General features: G+C 40.3%; 1 protein-coding gene across 5 annotated transcripts in view; it reads left to right on the top strand.

The window, feature by feature from the left end:
* Window positions 1-16,938, top strand: part of OCA2 (OCA2 melanosomal transmembrane protein) — a 257,209-nt gene that overhangs the window by 215,253 nt on the left and 25,018 nt on the right. The gene's annotated exons all lie outside the window — the stretch shown is intronic.

Below are 16,938 nucleotides of genomic sequence, written 5' to 3'. Positions count from 1 at the left end.
GTACAGCATGAGGAATATAGTCAATAATAACGTAATATCTTTGTATGGTGACACATAGTAACTAGACCTACTGTGATGATCATTTTGCAATGTACAGAAATATCAAATCACCAAGTGGTGCACCAGGAACAAATATAGTGTTGTAGGTCAATTATACTTCAAAAATAAATAAACAAAAACATGTTCATAGTGAAAGATCAGATTTGTAGTTGACAGAGGTGGGGTGTGGGAAAGTGAGAATTGGATGAAGGTGGTCAAAAGTTACAAACTTCCAGTTATAAGCTAAATAAGTACTAAGAAAATGTACAGCATGATTAATATAATTAACAGTACAGTATATTACATAAGAAAGTTGTTAAGAGAATAAATCCTGAGTTCTCATCACAAGGAATAATTTTTTTTCCTTTTATTTTGTATCTATATGAGATGATGTATGTTAACTAAACTTGCGAAATCATTTCATGATGTCTGTAAGTCAAATTATTATGCTATATATCTCAACCTTACACAGTGCTGTATGTCAGTTATATCTCAATAAAACTGGAAGATAAAATAAGAATGATATAATGCTTTTGTTTAAGAATGTCAACATAGGCTAGCAATTACATCCTTGGGAATTATTTTTAATTGGGGTGACACATATTACATATTAACTTAAGATTTATGAGTGAGTCACATTTTTTTTCAGAATTCTTTGGCAGCACGGCTGAGGTGACCAGTCCAGAGGCAGGTACTCAGCTGCTTCTTCTGTAGAGCACTGTGTGCTGGACTGACTCAAGGAACATTTCAGGAGGTGAAGGAACAGCTGTTCTAGGACAAAGTCAGACAGGAAGAGGCTGTTTTGAGGAAAAGGCCATATGCAGAACCAAAGCCAAACCAGTCGTCTCAGGGGAACACTGAGGGTCCTGGCTCAACCTGACAGGCAGTGTGTGTGGCCCTGGCAGGCATCCCCACGAATTCTGAGGTTGGCAGCAATCTGACCTCAACCTGTGTTCCTCCCTGTGGTGGGGATGCCTTGGGGCTCAGCTGGGATTTGTCCAAACAGAACCTTTTCTTATACCTACAAAATTCTCCACATCTACAGGGCCATGACCCTAGAATATCCATTGTCTAAGACTGAAAGCAGTTTGCTTTGAAGATGTTTGGAAGACCTGGAAATTGATTCCTTTAATACTGCCCAATCCTGGACCCTGCCTTAGAGGTTGTTGTGGCTGATAACTCTGTGACCCAAGTCAACAGGCCTGACAACATTGGTCCCCTCCTGCTGATCCCTCTTCTTTCCACTGTCCCTTTCTTCCCTAAACACTTTGCCTGTCATGACTATCATTATGATTATATCTGTGCATTAAATGTCAGCTCCCTTCTGTTTATTTGACTTCACTGCCTTCACTTGGCAAAGCCCCTGCTGAAGTAGGTGATGTAAGTGAGGCTCACCACCCACCTACTGGCCTCACGTGCACAGGCAGAGGACCAAGCACCCAGGCTGCCATCTGGCTTCACAACCACAGCCCTTCCTCAAGGTCCCTCTGTGCCACATGCCACACACCTGCTCCCTGGGCCTCATGTGCCCATGCCTCTCGACCACTTCTGCATGCTTTTCATCTCTTCAAGCCCCCAGAACCTTCCCTTCTTCCTTGAGTTGATGACCTTGCTTCCCATTTGTGAAGAAATGAAAACAATCATGTGGGGGCTTCCACAAATAATGAGCTCTGTGCCCCAGGGCGTGCTGCCTTCCTCCGGCTGTTTGGGGGAATTCCTGCTCTTCACCTGCTGCCAGATCCCACAGTTCTCCCCTGCAGAATTTATTTTTCAGTCTCCACTGGATCATTATTATTGGTTTCCAAATATGCTGCCCTTTCTTCTCTCAGTAAGACTCTCATAGGGCCATACATTGCAGCTGGCTCCCTCCCCTTCCTTTGCTCCTGTGACAGCAGACTTTGAAAATGTTGTCTACCCTTGCTGTCCTAGTCTCACTGTAACTTCTCTTCTCTCTTCTCTTGATCCCAGTCAAGCATTTCTCCCACAATTCACAGACACAGTTGCCTCCAAAGTTGCGATGACCTCTCAGTACCCACCCTCATGAGAGATTCCGTGATGCCCCTTGTTCTATCCTAACCTGGCTTGACAGCAATGACAATGTGTCCTGGAGGCAACCTCTCTCCTCCTTAAAACCCTTTCCCTGTCCGGCTCTACTAGGTTCTCCTTCTATCAATGATGTCATTTCCTCTCAGTCTCATCCATGAACCCCTTCATCTTCCACCCCCCAAACTCTGGACTCAGTTCTGGCCACTACACTCTCTAGACTTATTGTGAATTGTCTTCTCTAAACTCATTCTCTAAATGGCAAGTACACCCGACAACTCCTGGGCTTCTCTGAAGACATAGAGGCTTAATATCCAGCTGCTTCTCTTATCTCTACTCTACTGGGATATGACAGGTGTCTCAAACTAAACATTGATCATGATTCCATCCTTCCCCAATCTTCCTCATTTTCATAAATAACAATAAAATTCCATTTTCTCAGTTTCTAAGGCCACACATCTTAGAATCTGCCTGATTCTTTGCTTTCTCTTATACCCTACAGCCAGCAGTATTTCAAAGCTTCTAAATCTGGCTAGTTCCCATCAACTCCACCACTGCCCCTAAATCTAGCCAGTATTTCCCTCTCGTGTCACCTCCAAGTTGTCATCTTTGTTTCCAGTCTTGCTCCACCCCTGAGCATCTATTCTCCACAGAGGATTCCCACTTCACTCAGCAGAAGTCAGTCTTGTAGTGGCCTATGTATCTTACAGATATGGCCACTGTGTCCTCTGTGAGCTCACCCCTAACACTCTTCTCCTTGCCCACATTGCTCCAACCACACCTGTCTTCCTTAGTTTCCCTTGGACATGTCTAGCAAGCTTGTGCCTTGGGGCCTTTGCACTTCCACCTCCTTCTTCCAGTGATTCTCTTCACACAGATCATTGTGGCCTTGGTCCTGCTTCCTCACCTTTATTGAGTTTTTGTAAAATGTCACCTTCCCAGTGTAAAATTGAACACCCAGTCCCATTTTTGCTTTATTTTTCCCATAGCACTTTATACCACCCAACATTTTACTTATTCATTATTTTGAGCTGTTTAGTTGTTTAATGTTTAATTTCAAGTCAATTCATATAGTTTAAAGTGCTAAATCAGTCTGGAATTCTTACTTAAAAAACAGCACCTTTATCCCATCTCTTTGTCTCACAGAAAACCTTTTTCATCATTAGCTGCTTTTTAATTTTATTTCTTGTTTCCTGAGTGATGTTACCTGTGTTTCTGCTCCTTTTGTGGTTTTGTCCTCTTTTGCCTGAGCCCTGGAGTCTCTCCATTTGTCTCATGTTTGAAGAGGCAATGACATCCTGAAGTTCAGTAATTTGGTGCCAAATTTCATAAGGGATATTGGTCTGTAGTTTTATTTTCATGCAGTGTCTTTATCTGGCTTGGATATCAGAGTAATGCTGACCTCATAGAATGAGTAAGGAAATATTTCCTCTTCACGTTTTGGAATAGTTTGGTAAGTATTGGTGTTAACTTTTCTTTAAATGTTTGGTAAAATTCATCAGTTTGGAAGAGTTCCTTCCTTTTCAAAAATTTGGAAGAGTTTGAGAAGCATTTGCATTAATTCTTCTTTAAATGTTTGGTAGAATTCACCAGTGAAACCACCTGGTCTTGGGCTTTTCTTTCTTGGGAGATTTTTGATTCCTGATTCATCACATTACTAGTTATGTGTCTGTTCAGATTTTCTATTTCTTCCTGATTCAGTCTTGGTAGGATGTATGTTTTGAGGTCCATTTTCTCCAGGTTGTCCACTATGCTGTATAATTGTTCATAGTGGTCTCCTGTGATCCTACGTGTTTCTAGGTGTTATAATACCTCCTTTTTCATTTCTATTTATTTGAGCTCTTTCTTTTATTATTCTAGTTAAAGATTTGTCAATTTTGTTTCTTTTCAAAACACCAGATCTTAGTTTTCATTGATCTTTTTTTATTGGTTTTCTAGTCTATTTCATTTATTTATGCTCCAATCATTGTTTTTCTCTTACTTTGCTAACTCTGGGGTTAGTTTGCTTGTCCAGTTCCTTGAAGTGTAAATAGTTAGGTTGTTTATTTGAGATATTTCTTTTTTCTAAATGTAGGCATTTATTGCTATAAATTTACCTGTCAGAACTATTTTTGCTGTATCCCATAGTTTTTGGTATGCTGTGTTTCCATTTTTGTTTGTCCAAATTTTTTTTAAACATCTTTATTGGAGTATAATTGCTTTACAATGGTGTGTTAGTTTCTGCTTTATAACAAAGTGAATCAGCTATACATATACATATATCACATTATCTCCTCCCTCTTGCATCTTCCCCCATCCTCCCTATTCCACCCCTTTAGGTGGTCACAAAGCAACGAGCTGATCTCTCTGTGCTATGTGGCTGCTTCCCACTAGCTATCTTTTTATATTTGGTAGTGTATATATGTCCATGCCACTCTCAAACATTGTCCCAGGTTACCCTTCCCCCTCCCCGTGTCCTCAAGTCCATTCTCTACATCTGCATCTTTATTCCTGTCCTACTCCTAGCTTCTTCAGAATTTTTTTTTTTTTAGATTCCATATATATGAGTTAGCATATGGTATTTGTTTTTCTCTTTCTGACTTACTACAGCCTGTATGACAGACTCTCGGTCCACCCACCTCACTACAAATAACTGAATTTCGTTTCTTTTTATGACTGAGTAATATTCCATTGTATATATGTGCCACATCTTCCTTATCCATTCATCTGTCAGTGGACACTTAGGTTGCTTCCATGTCCTGGCTATTGTAAATAGAGCTGCAATGAACATTTTGGTACATGACTCTTTTTGAATTGTGGTTATCTCAGGGTATATGCCCAGTAGTGGGATTGCTGTGTTGTATGTTAGTTCTATTTTTAGTTTTTAAGGAACCTCCATACTCTTCTCCATAGTGGCTATATCAATTTACATTCCCATCACCAGTGTATGAGGCTTGCCTTTTCTCCACACCCTCTCCAGTGTTTATTGTTTGTAGATTTTTTATGCTGGTCATTCTGATTGGTGTGAGGTGATACCTTATTGCAGTTTTGATTTGCATTTCTCTAATGACTAGTGATATTGAACATTCTTTCATGTGTTTGTTGACAATATGTATATCTTCTTTGAAGGAATGTCTATTTAGGTCTTCTGCCCATTTTAGATTGGGTTGTTTGTCTTTTTGATATTGAGCTGCTTGTAAAATTTGGACATTAATCCTCTGTCAGTTGCTTCATTTGGAAATATTTTTTTCCCATTCTCAGGGTTGTCTTTTCATCTTGTTTATGGTTTCCTTTGCAGGGCAAAAGCTTTTAAGTTTCATTAGGTCTCATTTGTTTATTTTTGTTTTTATTTCCATTTCTCTAGAAGGTGGGTCAAAAAGGATCTTGCTGTGATTTATGTAAGAGAGTGTTCTTCCTATGTTTTCCTTTAAGAGTTTTATAGTGTATGCCCTTACATTTAGGTCTATAATCCATTTTGAGTCTATTTTTGTGTACAGTGTTGGGGAGTGTTCTAATTTAATTCTTTTACATGTAGCTGTCCAGTTTTCCCAGCACCACTTATTGAAGAGGCTCTCTTTTCTCCATTGTATATTATTGCCTCCTTTATCAAAGATAAGGTGACCATATGTGTGTGGGTTTATCTCTGGACTTGCTATCAAGTTCCATTGATCTATATTTCTGTTTCTGTGCCAGTACCATACTGTCTTGATTACTGTAGCTTTGAAGTATAGTCTGAAGTCAGGGAGCCTGATTCTTCAAGCTCCGTTTTTCTTTCTCAAGATTGATTTGGATATTCAGGGTCTTTTGCGTTTCCATACAAACTGAAATTTTTTGTTCTAGTTCTGTGAAAAATGCCATTGGTAGTTGATAGGGATTGCACTGAATCTGTAGATTGCTTTGGGTAGTAGAGTCATTTTCACAAGGTTGATTCTTCCTATCCAAGAACATGGTATATCTCTCCATCTGTTTATATCATCTTTAATTTCTATCATCAGTGTCTTATAGTTTTCTGCATACAGGTCTTTTGTCTCCTTAGGTAGGTTTATTCCTAGGTATTTTATTCTTTTTGTTGGGATGGCAAATGGGAGTGTTTCCTTAATTTCTCTTTCAGATTTTTCATCATTGGTGTATAGGAATACAAGAGATATCTGTGCATTAATTTTGTATCCTGCTACTCTATGAAATTCATTGATTAGCTCTGGTAGTTTTCTGGTAGCATCTTCAGGATTTTCTATGTATAGTATCATGTCCTCTGCAAGCAGTGGCAGTTTTATTTCTTCTTTTCTGATCTGGATTCCATTTATTTCTTTTTCTTCTCTGATTGCTGTGGTTAAAACTTCCAAAACTATGTTGAATAAGAGTGGTGAGAGTGGACAACCTTGTCTTGTTCCTGGTCTTAGAGGAAAAGTTTTCAGTTTTTCACCATTGAGAACGATATAGGCTGTGGATTTGTCATAGGTGGTCTTTATTATGTTGAGGTAAGTTCCCTCTATGCCTACTTTCTGAAGGGTTTTTATCATAAATGGGTATTGAATTTTGTCAAAAGCTTTCTCTGCATCTATTTAGATGATCATATGGTTTTTCTCCTTCAATATTGTGTATCACATTGATTGATTTGCATATATTGAAGAATCCTTGCAATTCTTGCATTCCTTGTTCATGGTGTTGGATCCTTTTAATGTGCTGTTGGATTCTGTTTGCAAGTATTTTGTTGAGGATTTTTGCATTTATGTTCATCGGTGATATTGGCCTGTAGTTTTCATTTTTTGTGACATCTTTGTCTTGTTTTGGTATCAGCGTGATGGTGGCCTTGTCGAATGAGCTTGGGAGTGTTCCTCCCTCTGCTATATTTTGGAAGAGTTTGAGAAGGATAGCTGTTAGCTCTTCTCTAAATGTTTGTTAGAATTCACCTGTGAAGCCATCTGGTCCAGAGTATTTGTTTCTTGGAAGATTTTTAATCACAATCTCAATTTCAGTGCTTGTGGTTCATTTGTTTATAGTTTCTATTTATTCCTGGTTCAGTCTCAGAAGGTGGTGATTTTCTAAGAATTTGTCCATTTCTTCCAGGTTGTCCATTTTTTTTGGCATATAGGTGCTTCTAGTAATCTCATGATTCTTTGTATTTCGGCAGTATCAGTTGTTACTTCTCCTTTTTCATATCTAATTCTATTGATCTGAGTCGTCTCTCCTTTTTTCTTGATGAGTCTGGCTAATGTTTTATCAATTTTGTTTATCTTCTCAAGAACCAGCTTTCAGTTTTATTGATCTGTGCTATTGTTTGCTTCATTTCTTTTTCATTTCTTTCTTTTTTTTTTTTGGTACGCGGGCTGCTCTGGACATGCAGGCTCAGTGGTCATGGCTCATGGGTCCAGCCACTCTACAGCATGTGGGGTCTTCCCGGACCCGGGCATGAACCCATGTCCCCTGCATCAGCAGGCAGACTCAACCACTGCGCCACCAGGGAAGCCCCATTTATTTCCAATCTGATCTTTATGATTGCTTTTGTTCTGCTAACTTTGGGGGGTTTTTTTGTTCCTCTTTCTCTAATTGCTTTAGGTGTAAAGTTACCTTTTTTATCTGAGATGTTTCTTTTTCTTGAGATATGATTGTATTGCTATAAACTTCCCTCTTAGAACTGCTTTTGCTGCATCACATAGGTTTTGGGTGTTCGTGTTTTCATTGTCATTTGTTTCTAGGTTGTTTTTTTTTTATTTCCTCTTTGATTTCTTCAGTGATCTCTTGCATATTTTGTAGTGCATTGATTAGCCTCCATTTTTTGGTATTTTTTACAGATTTTTTCCCCCTGTACTTGATATCTAGTCTCACAGCATTGTGGTTGGAAAAGATACTTGATACGATTTCAATTTTCTTAAATTTACCAAGGCTTGATTTGTGACCCAAGATATGATCTATCCTGGAGATTGTTCCATGAGCACTTGAGAAGAAAGTGTAATCTGCTGTTTTTGGATGGAATGTCCTATAAATATCACTTAAGTCTATCTTGATTATTGTATCATTTAAAGCTTGTGTTTCCTTCTCTATTTGCATTTTGGATGATCTGTCCATTGGTGAAAGTGGGGTGTTAAAATCCTCTACTATGATTGTGTTACTTTTGTGTCGATTTCCCCTTTTATGGCTGTTAGTATTTGACTTATGTATTGAGGTGCTCCTATGTTGGGTGCGTAAGTGTTTACAATATTTCTATCTTCTTCTTGGATTGATCCCTTGATCATTATGTAATATCCTTCTTTGTCTCTTGTAATACTCTTTATTTTAAAGTCTATTTTTTCTGATATGAAAATTGCTACTCCAGCTTTCTTTTGATTTCCGTTTGCATGGAATATCTTTTTCCACCCCTTCACTTTCAGTCTGTATGTTTCCCTAGGTCTGAAGTGGGTCTCTGGTAGACAGCATTTATACAGGTCTTGTTTTTTAATACATTCAGCCAGCCTATGTCTTTTTGTTGGAGCACTTAATCCAGTTACATTTAAAGTAATTATCAATATGTATGTTCCTATTACCGTTTTTTTAATTGTTTGGGGTTTGTTATTATCGGTCTTTTCCTTCTTTTGTGTTTCCTGCCTAGAGAAGTTCCTTTAGCATTTGTTGTAAAGCTGGTTTGGTGGTGCTGAATTCTCTTAGCTTTTGCTTGTCTGTAAAGATTTTAATTTCTCTGTCAAATCTGAATGAGATCCTTCTGGGTAGAGTAATCTTGGTTGTAGGTTTTTCCCTTTCATCACTTGAGATATGTGCTTCCCCTCCCTTGTGGCTTGCAGAGTTCCTGCTGAAAGATCAGTTGTTAACCTTATGGGGATTCCCTTGTATGCTAATTGTTGCTTTTCCCTTGCTGCTTTTAATATTTTTTCTTTGTATATAATTTTTGATAGTTTGATTAATATGTGTCTTGGCGTGTTTCTCCTTGGATTTATCTTGTATGGCACTCTCTGCACTTCTTGGGCTCGATTAACCATTTCCTTACCCATATTAGGGAAGTTTTCAACTATAATCTCTTTGAATATTTTCTCAATCCTTTTCTTTTTCTCTTCTTCTTCTGGGACCCCTATAATTCGAATGTTTGTGCATTTAGTGTTGTCTCAGAAGTCTCCAAGACTGTTCTCAATTCTTTTCAGTCTTTGTTCTTTATTCTACTTTGTGGTACTTATTTCCACTATTTTATCTTCCAGGTCACTTATTTGTTCTTCTGCCTCAGTTATTCTGCTATTGATTCCTTCTAGAGAATTTTAAATTTATTTATTGTGTTGTTCATTTTTGTTTGTTTGATCTTTAATGCTTCTAAGTCCTTGTTAAAAGCTTCTTGTATTTTCTGCATTCTATTTCCAAGATTTTGGATCATCTTTACTATTGTTACTCTGAATTCTTTCTCTGGTAGACTGCCTATTTCCTCTTCATTTTTTTGGTCAGGTGGGTTTATAGCTTGCTCCTTCATCTGCTGTGTATTTCTCTGTCTTTCTCATTTTGCTTAACTTACTGTGTTTGGGGTCTCCTTTTCACAGGCTACAAGTTTGTAGTTCCATTGTTTTCAGTGTCTTCCCCCAGTGGGTAAGGTTTGTTCACTGGTTGTGTAGGCTTCCTGGTAGAAGGGACTGGTGCCTGTGCTCTGGTGGATGAGGCTTGATATTGTCTTTCTGGTGGGCAGGACTGAGTCTGGTGGTGTGTTTTGGAGTTCTGTGACCTTATTATGATTTTAGTCAGCCTCTCTGCTAATGGGTGGGGTTGTGTTCCTGTCTTGGTAGCTGTTTGCCATAGGGTGTCCAGCACTGTAGCTTGCTGATCATTGTGTGGAGCTGGGTCTTAGAGCTGATATGGAGATCTCTGGGAGAGCTTTCACCGTTTCATATTACATGGAGCCAGGAGGTCTCTGGTTGACCTTGGCTTTCCCACTTCTGAACTCGGCTGTCCCTGAACTCACCTCTCCCTCCTCTGAGACTCTGGTCTGACACCCAGCCAGAGCATGAAAACCCTGTCAGCCACACAGCTCAGATGTAAAGGGAGAAAAACAGAAAGAAAGAAAGAAAGAAAGAAATTAAAGAATACAACATAAAGTTATTAAAATAAAAAATTATTAAAAATAAAGAATTTAGAAGTAATTAAAAATGAAAGACAAAGAGCAACCAAATGAAAAAAACAAATCCACCAATGATAAGATGCACTAAAAACTATACTAAAAAAAAATAACTGGACTGTCAGAACTCTAGGACAAATGGTAAAAGCAAAGCTATACAGACAAAATCACAGAAAGAAGCATACACATACACACTCACAAAAAGAGAAAAGGAATATATATATATATATATATATATAAAAGGAAGATAACAAACAAATCAATGAACAAGTCTACCAATGATAATAAACTCTAATTACTAAACTAAGATAAACATAAAACCAAAAACAAATTAGATGCAGAAAGCAAACTCCGGGTCTACAGTTGCTCCCAAAGTCCACCACCTCAATTTTGGGATGATTCGTCATCTATTCATGTATTCCAGAGATGCAGCATATATCAAGTTGATTGTGGAGATTTAATCTGCTGCTCCTGAGGCTTCTGGGAGAAATTTCCCTTTCTCTTCTTTGTTCGCAGAGCTCCTGGGGTTCAGCTTTGGATTTTGCTCCACCTCTGTGTGTACATTGCCTGAGGGCGTCTGTTCCCTGCCCAGACATGGTGGAGTTAAAGTAGCAGCTTGTTATGGGGCTCTGGCTCACTGAGGCTGGGGGGAGGTAGCGGTACAGAATGCAGTGTGAGCCTGCGGTGGCAGAGGCTGGTGTGACATTGCAACAGCCTGAGGTGTGCCGTGTGTTCTCCCAGGGAAGTTGTCCATGGATCACAGGACCCTGGCAGTGGCAGGCTGCACAGGCTCCTGGGAGGGAAAGTGTGGATAGTGACCTGTGCTTGAACACAGGATTCTTGGTGGCTGCAGCAGCAGCCTTAGTGTTTCATGCCCATCTCTGGTGTCCATGCTGATACCCCCATCTCTCACCCATCTCTGGAGCTCGTTTAGGCATTGTTCTGAATCCGCTCTCCTCACACACCCTGAAAAAATGGTCCTTTGCCTCTTAGGCAGTTCCAGACTTTTTCCCAGACTCCCTCCTGGATAGCTGTGGTGCACTAGCCCCATTTAGGCTGTGTTCACACAGCCAACCCCAGTCCTCTCCCTGGGATCTGACCTCTGAATCCTGAGCCTCAGCTCCCAGCCCCCATTTGCCTCAGTGGGTGAGCAGACAAATGTCTCAGGCTGGTGATTGCTGTTCACCACAAATCCTCCTTGTGGGGACCTCTTCACTTTGCCCTCTGCACCCTTATTGCTGTGCTCTCCTACATGGCTCTGAAGCTTCCCCCCTGCCACCCCCGTCTCCATCAGTGAAGGGGTTTTCTAGTGTGTGGAAACTTTTCCTCCTTCACAGCTCCCTCCCAGAGGTGCAGGTCCTATCCCTATTCTTTTGTCTCTGTTTTTTCTTTTTTCTTTTGCCCTACCCAGGTACATTGGGGAGTTCCTTGCCTTTTGGGTTGTCTGAGGTCTTCTGCCAGCATTCAGTAGATGTTCTGTAGGAGTTGTTCCACATGTAGGTGTATTTATGATGTATTTGTGGGGAGGAAGATGATCTCCACGTCTTACTCCTCCACCATCTTGAAGGTCTGTCTAGATATTTTTTTGATTTCCCTTTTGATTTCTTCTTTGACCCACTGATTCTTCAGGAGCATGTGGTTTCATTTCCATACATTTGTGAGTTGTCCAGCTTTCTTCTTGTTATTGATGTCTAGTTTCACACCATTGTAATTGTAAAAGATCATTGATATGATTTCTTTCTTCTTAAATTTCTTAAGACTCATTTTGTGACTTAACGTATGATCTATCTTGGAGAATGCTCAGTGTGTGCTTGTGAAGAATGTGCATTTTGCTGCTATTGGATGGAATGCTATGTATATGACTGTTAGGACTATTTATTTTAAAGTGTAGTTTAAACCCAATATTTCTTCATTGATTTTCTGTCTGGATGATATTTCTTTACATAGGGCATTGAAATCCACTGATCTGTTAATAGTTGCTTAATATAGTTAGGTGCTCTGATGTATGATGCACATATATTCACAATTGTAAAAGCTATCAATGAATTGACTCCTTTATTACTATATAGTGACTTTTTTGGTCTCAACAGTTTTTGACTTAAAGTCTATTTTTTCTGACATAAAAAATCTACTTCTGCTCTCTTTTGGTTTTCATTTGCATGGAATATCTTTTTCCATCACTCCACTTTGAGCTTATGTGTGTCCTGTGGCAGCATATAGTTGGGGCTTGTTTTTTCTCATTTTTTTGTTTTTCTTTTTTTAAATCCATTCAGCCACTCTGTGCCTTTTGATTACAGAATTTAATCCATTTACATTAAAGTAATTGTTGATAGGTAAGGACTTACTATTGCTGTCTTTTAATTGTTGTTTTCTGGCTATTTTGTAGTTCCTTTGTATCTTTCTTGTTGTCTTCCTTTGTAAATTGATAATCTTCTGTAGTGGTATGTTTTCATTCTCTTCTCTTTATCTTGTGTGTATATGCTATAGGTTTTTGTAGTGTGGTTAACCTGAAGCCTTAATAAAATATCTTATAACAGTCTATTTTAACTAATGACTCAACTTTAATTGCATATTGAAAATCTAATATTTTACTTCACACTACATTTAATGTTTTTGGTGTCACGATGTACATCTTTTAATCTTGTGTTTTCACTAACAAGTTACTGTAACTATAGATATTTTAATACTTTCATCTTTTAACCTTTATACTAGGATTAAGTGATTCACACATCACCATTACAGTGTTAGAGTATTCTGAATTTGACTGTATACTTACCAGTAAATTTTATACTTTCCTTTTTTCATGTTATTAATTAGCATGTTTTCATTTCAACTTGAAGAATTTTCTTCAGTATTTCTTGCAAGGCTGGTGTAGTGGTAATGAACTCCCTCAGCTTCTGTTTGTTTGGGAAAGTCTTTATCTTTCCTTCATTTCTGAAGGACAGCTTTGCTAGGTAAAGTGTTTTTGGTTGGCAGGTTTTTTTCTTCCAGCACTTTGAATATATCATCCCATTCTCTTGTGAATTGTTAAGGTTTCTACTGAGAAATCCACTGATAGCCTTGTGGGGGATTCCTTTATATGAGAGAAATTTATTTTCTCTTGCTGCTTTTAAAATTCTCTTTTTGTCTTTGATTTTAGACACTTTTATTATAATGTGCCTTAGAGAAGAATATTTTAGATTGAAATTTTGGGGTGATTTATTAGCTTCATGAACTTGGATTATCAAAATCTTCCCCCAGATTTGGGAGCTCTTAGCCATTATTTCTTTTAAGTAAGTTTTCTGCCCCCTTTCCTCTCTTCCCCTTCTGGGACTACAATGATACATAGGTTTTCTTCTGTAGGCTTTCTTCATTTCTCTTCATTCTCTTTTCTTTTTGCTCCTCTGATTGGATAATTTCAAATGACTTGTCTTTGAGCTCACTGATTCTTCTGCTTAATCCAGTCTGCTGTTGAAGCTCTCTATTGAATTTTTCAGTTCTGTCCTTGTATTCTTCAGCTCCAAAATTTCTGTTTGGTTCTTTTTAATGTTTTCTGTCTCTTTGTTGAACTTCTCATTTTGTTCTTGTTTTGTTTTCCTATTTTTTCTAAATTGTTTACTTGAGTTCTCTTGTAGCTCTCTGAGCATCTTTAGAACAATTATTTTGAATTCTGTGCCTGACAATTCCTGAATCTCCATTTATTTGGGGTCAATCATTGGAAGTTTACACTCTTTCTTTGGTTGAGTCATGTTTCCCTGATTCTTCTTGTTCCCTGTAGCCTGGCACAAGTATCTGCACATGTGGAGAAGCAGCCATCTCTTCCAGACTATATGGAAAATATCTTCACCTGCAGTTGGGGGCATGCTTGAGAGTACCATGACCTGAGCCCAGGGCACCAATTGTGAGGGCATGTGGAAGCTCTAGTTCCAGGGTGCATGGTGATTTGTTGGCTCAGCATGATGGAGTCCACATCACTGATACTGTGTGGTCCTTGGTGAGTGGTGTGGATGGTCCACAGAGACTGCAAGGACTGTTGTGGTCCTCAGTGGTGCCTCCAGTTCCTGCAGCTAGGGACCAGGTTGATAAAAGTGGTTATCAGAGCTGGTGGTGTACATACACTTGGCTGCAGGGGCCAGCAGCAGGTGTCTGTGTGGTGGCAAGGGCCAATTACAAACATGCATATACTGATGGGGTTCTGGTGAAGCAGCAAGGACTGAGGCCACCTGTAGTTGCACTGGAAGCTGCAGAGGCCCTGCTCTTGGTGCATACTTCCATAGCTGCTGGTTCTTGCCATGGGTACATGGCAGTGGAGACTAGTTTTGGGAGTCAGACTGGGGTCATGCAGGTGTACAGTTGGAGGGGTTAGCTACAGTTGGAGGTGAGCAGAGTAGTATAAGCCAGTGACAAGACATAGAGCTGAACCAGGGCCCACAAGCAACTGAGGGCCTTGGCTATTGTGGTACAGTCCTGTGACTGCAAGATCTTGCCACAGGAATGGCAAGTCGAAGTCAGTGACTGGTGTCAGTCCAGTGGTGCATAAGAGCACAGCTGGAGGAGCTACCATGGGGTGGTCACCTGCAGGATTCTAGGCTGGTATCTTTCATTTTCACAGCTGCTGTTGTGGGCTGGCTACTGGTCCTGGTCCCAGGCTATGGTGGGGCCTTGCATGAGGGATTGGGAAGGGACTCAGATGGCTTGTGTCAGTGAACACAAATACTTGTGGGGCATAAACCAGTAAAATATTCAGGAGGTATGCAGCAGCTGTGCTGGTCATTGGTTTCTTCAGTGGGGAAAGCTACCAGAATCATCTATAGAGTAGGTCGCTGGAAACCATAGTAACTCCTAGTGTGATGCTGACACTGGTAGCCCCTGCTTTTCTTCCTTGTTCTTAACTGCTATACAACTCAGGTTTGACAGTTTCTGGCTGGGGTGAAACAAAAGTGGGTCCTTTGTGCAGTTCCCTGAAAGGCTGGGGAAGTAGGTTTGCTCATCCTGCTTTCTGTTTCCCAGTGAGGGGAATTATTTCTAAATAGGAAGTTCCCACTTGGTGCTGAGCAGTGTTGGCTTGGGGAATGGGATGATGCAGGCAAAATGAAGCTTTCTGGGACCTGGTATGAAGCCAGTGAGACAACAACCCATTCTTGTAGGGTGTGGAGTGGGGACCTGACCAGTGCTGTTTTCCTTTGCTTTTGTGTGGTTATTCTCAAGTTTTTTGTTCCACTATGTTGCTGACGTTTCTTCAGAGGACTCTAGACCTCTCCCAGGGCTTTTTTTGGTGGATATCTTTCTGCAGCCATCAGCCTATAACAGAATCTGTTACTTGTAACTATATGGTTTGGAACATGTGCACAGGAATAGTTGTCTTGATTTTTAGTAGCACTAGGGTCAAGGACCCCTTCCAACTTTTACACCTCAGTACCCCTGACAAGGGCCCAGCATCCTGTGCTTAGTTGTTCCAAGTCTGTTTCTTCGAGCCAACTAGCACAAGAAGTCCTTTAGGGTGGAGGTTGGCCTTTTATGACAGCATGCTGCTTGGTGTGTATGGTGCCTGGTGGCCACAGTGTGTGTGTGTTTGCTCTGCTCATTGATGACTAGGTGCTGGGAGAAGCCCTGCTTTGCTCGTTTCTCCAAAGAACCAAGACTTCAAGTCTGAAATTTCCTCTGTGACAATAATTGGGTTCATCATGAGACAACAGAAGCAAGGATTGAAATTTGCCATGGGGACTGCTCAGGGGACCCTTCTGACGGGAATTTCTGTTTCTTTGTGAAGTAGACTTCCCAGGATGTTACTCATTTTTCTTCCAGTAAATATTTGGGGCTACCGAGAATGAAAAAGTGAATTGAAATTCTCCTTGGACCCAGCTAATAGGAAAGGCTCTTTCTCAGACCCCACAAGGCAACTCTGGAGAGCTTTTGGCAGGACTAGAAGAGGAGTGTGTACCGTAGGTGCATAGGTCTGTGGATTGGCCACAGCCCATTGGTCAGGGCTTTGCTGGCGCTTATGGGGCTCTTCCACATGTCCTCCCTCTGGGGACACCAAGAGGTGGCAATACTTCCTGGGATTTGCTCTTCTCATAGCCGAACCTGAAGCTTCAGAGAGGCTTACAGTAACATGGGGTGCTTCTGTCTAGTCCACCCACTGGTCAAACAAGCCACTGGCCAAGGCCAGAGTCAGTGGGGTAGGGAAGTAGATCTGTCTGTTTCACTGGAGACCACTGCAGAAGGCATGCAAGTGAAGTCCTGTTGCAGAGATAAAAGGATGGGGAGTGATCCAGTCTTCCCAAATAAGCAATGAGGTGTTGCTTTTATGACATCAGGAAACCTGGTGTCCAGTAGAGTGTAGCTCTGTTGTCCCCTAATTCTCTATAGCAAATGAAATCACATGTCATTTACATATCTCCACATTGTTTTTATCTTTCTGTCTGTGATTTTGGGTAGTCCTTTCCAGATGGGTTACTGTTGGAGCCCTCCTCTTCCTGCTCTTTACAGAGGTTCACACAAGGCAACTGCTCCAAGGCAGAAGGTCCAGGGGTCCCTCCTTAACCTCTAATGGGCTGCTCTGAGGTACCTAACAGTGGTAACATGGACTAACATCTCCTGAGCGTGCTGGAAGCAGGTCCAATGAGTACATCTCCTTCTGTCCTTCATTAGCAACATGAGCCACAAGGGGGCATGTTTTGGGAACACAAATTTCACACAGAACCATCACAACTGCTACGTGTTTCACTAATTACTATAATGTGAAATTTATCCCTATTAGAAAGATGCTCTGGATGTTGCCATGATTTACTAGAGAATACTACTTCCTAGTCATT

This window comes from Pseudorca crassidens, chromosome 6, assembly GCF_039906515.1.
Source record: "Pseudorca crassidens isolate mPseCra1 chromosome 6, mPseCra1.hap1, whole genome shotgun sequence".
Lineage (NCBI taxonomy): Eukaryota > Metazoa > Chordata > Mammalia > Artiodactyla > Delphinidae > Pseudorca > Pseudorca crassidens.
This window is presented reverse-complemented; position numbering and strand designations above follow the sequence as displayed.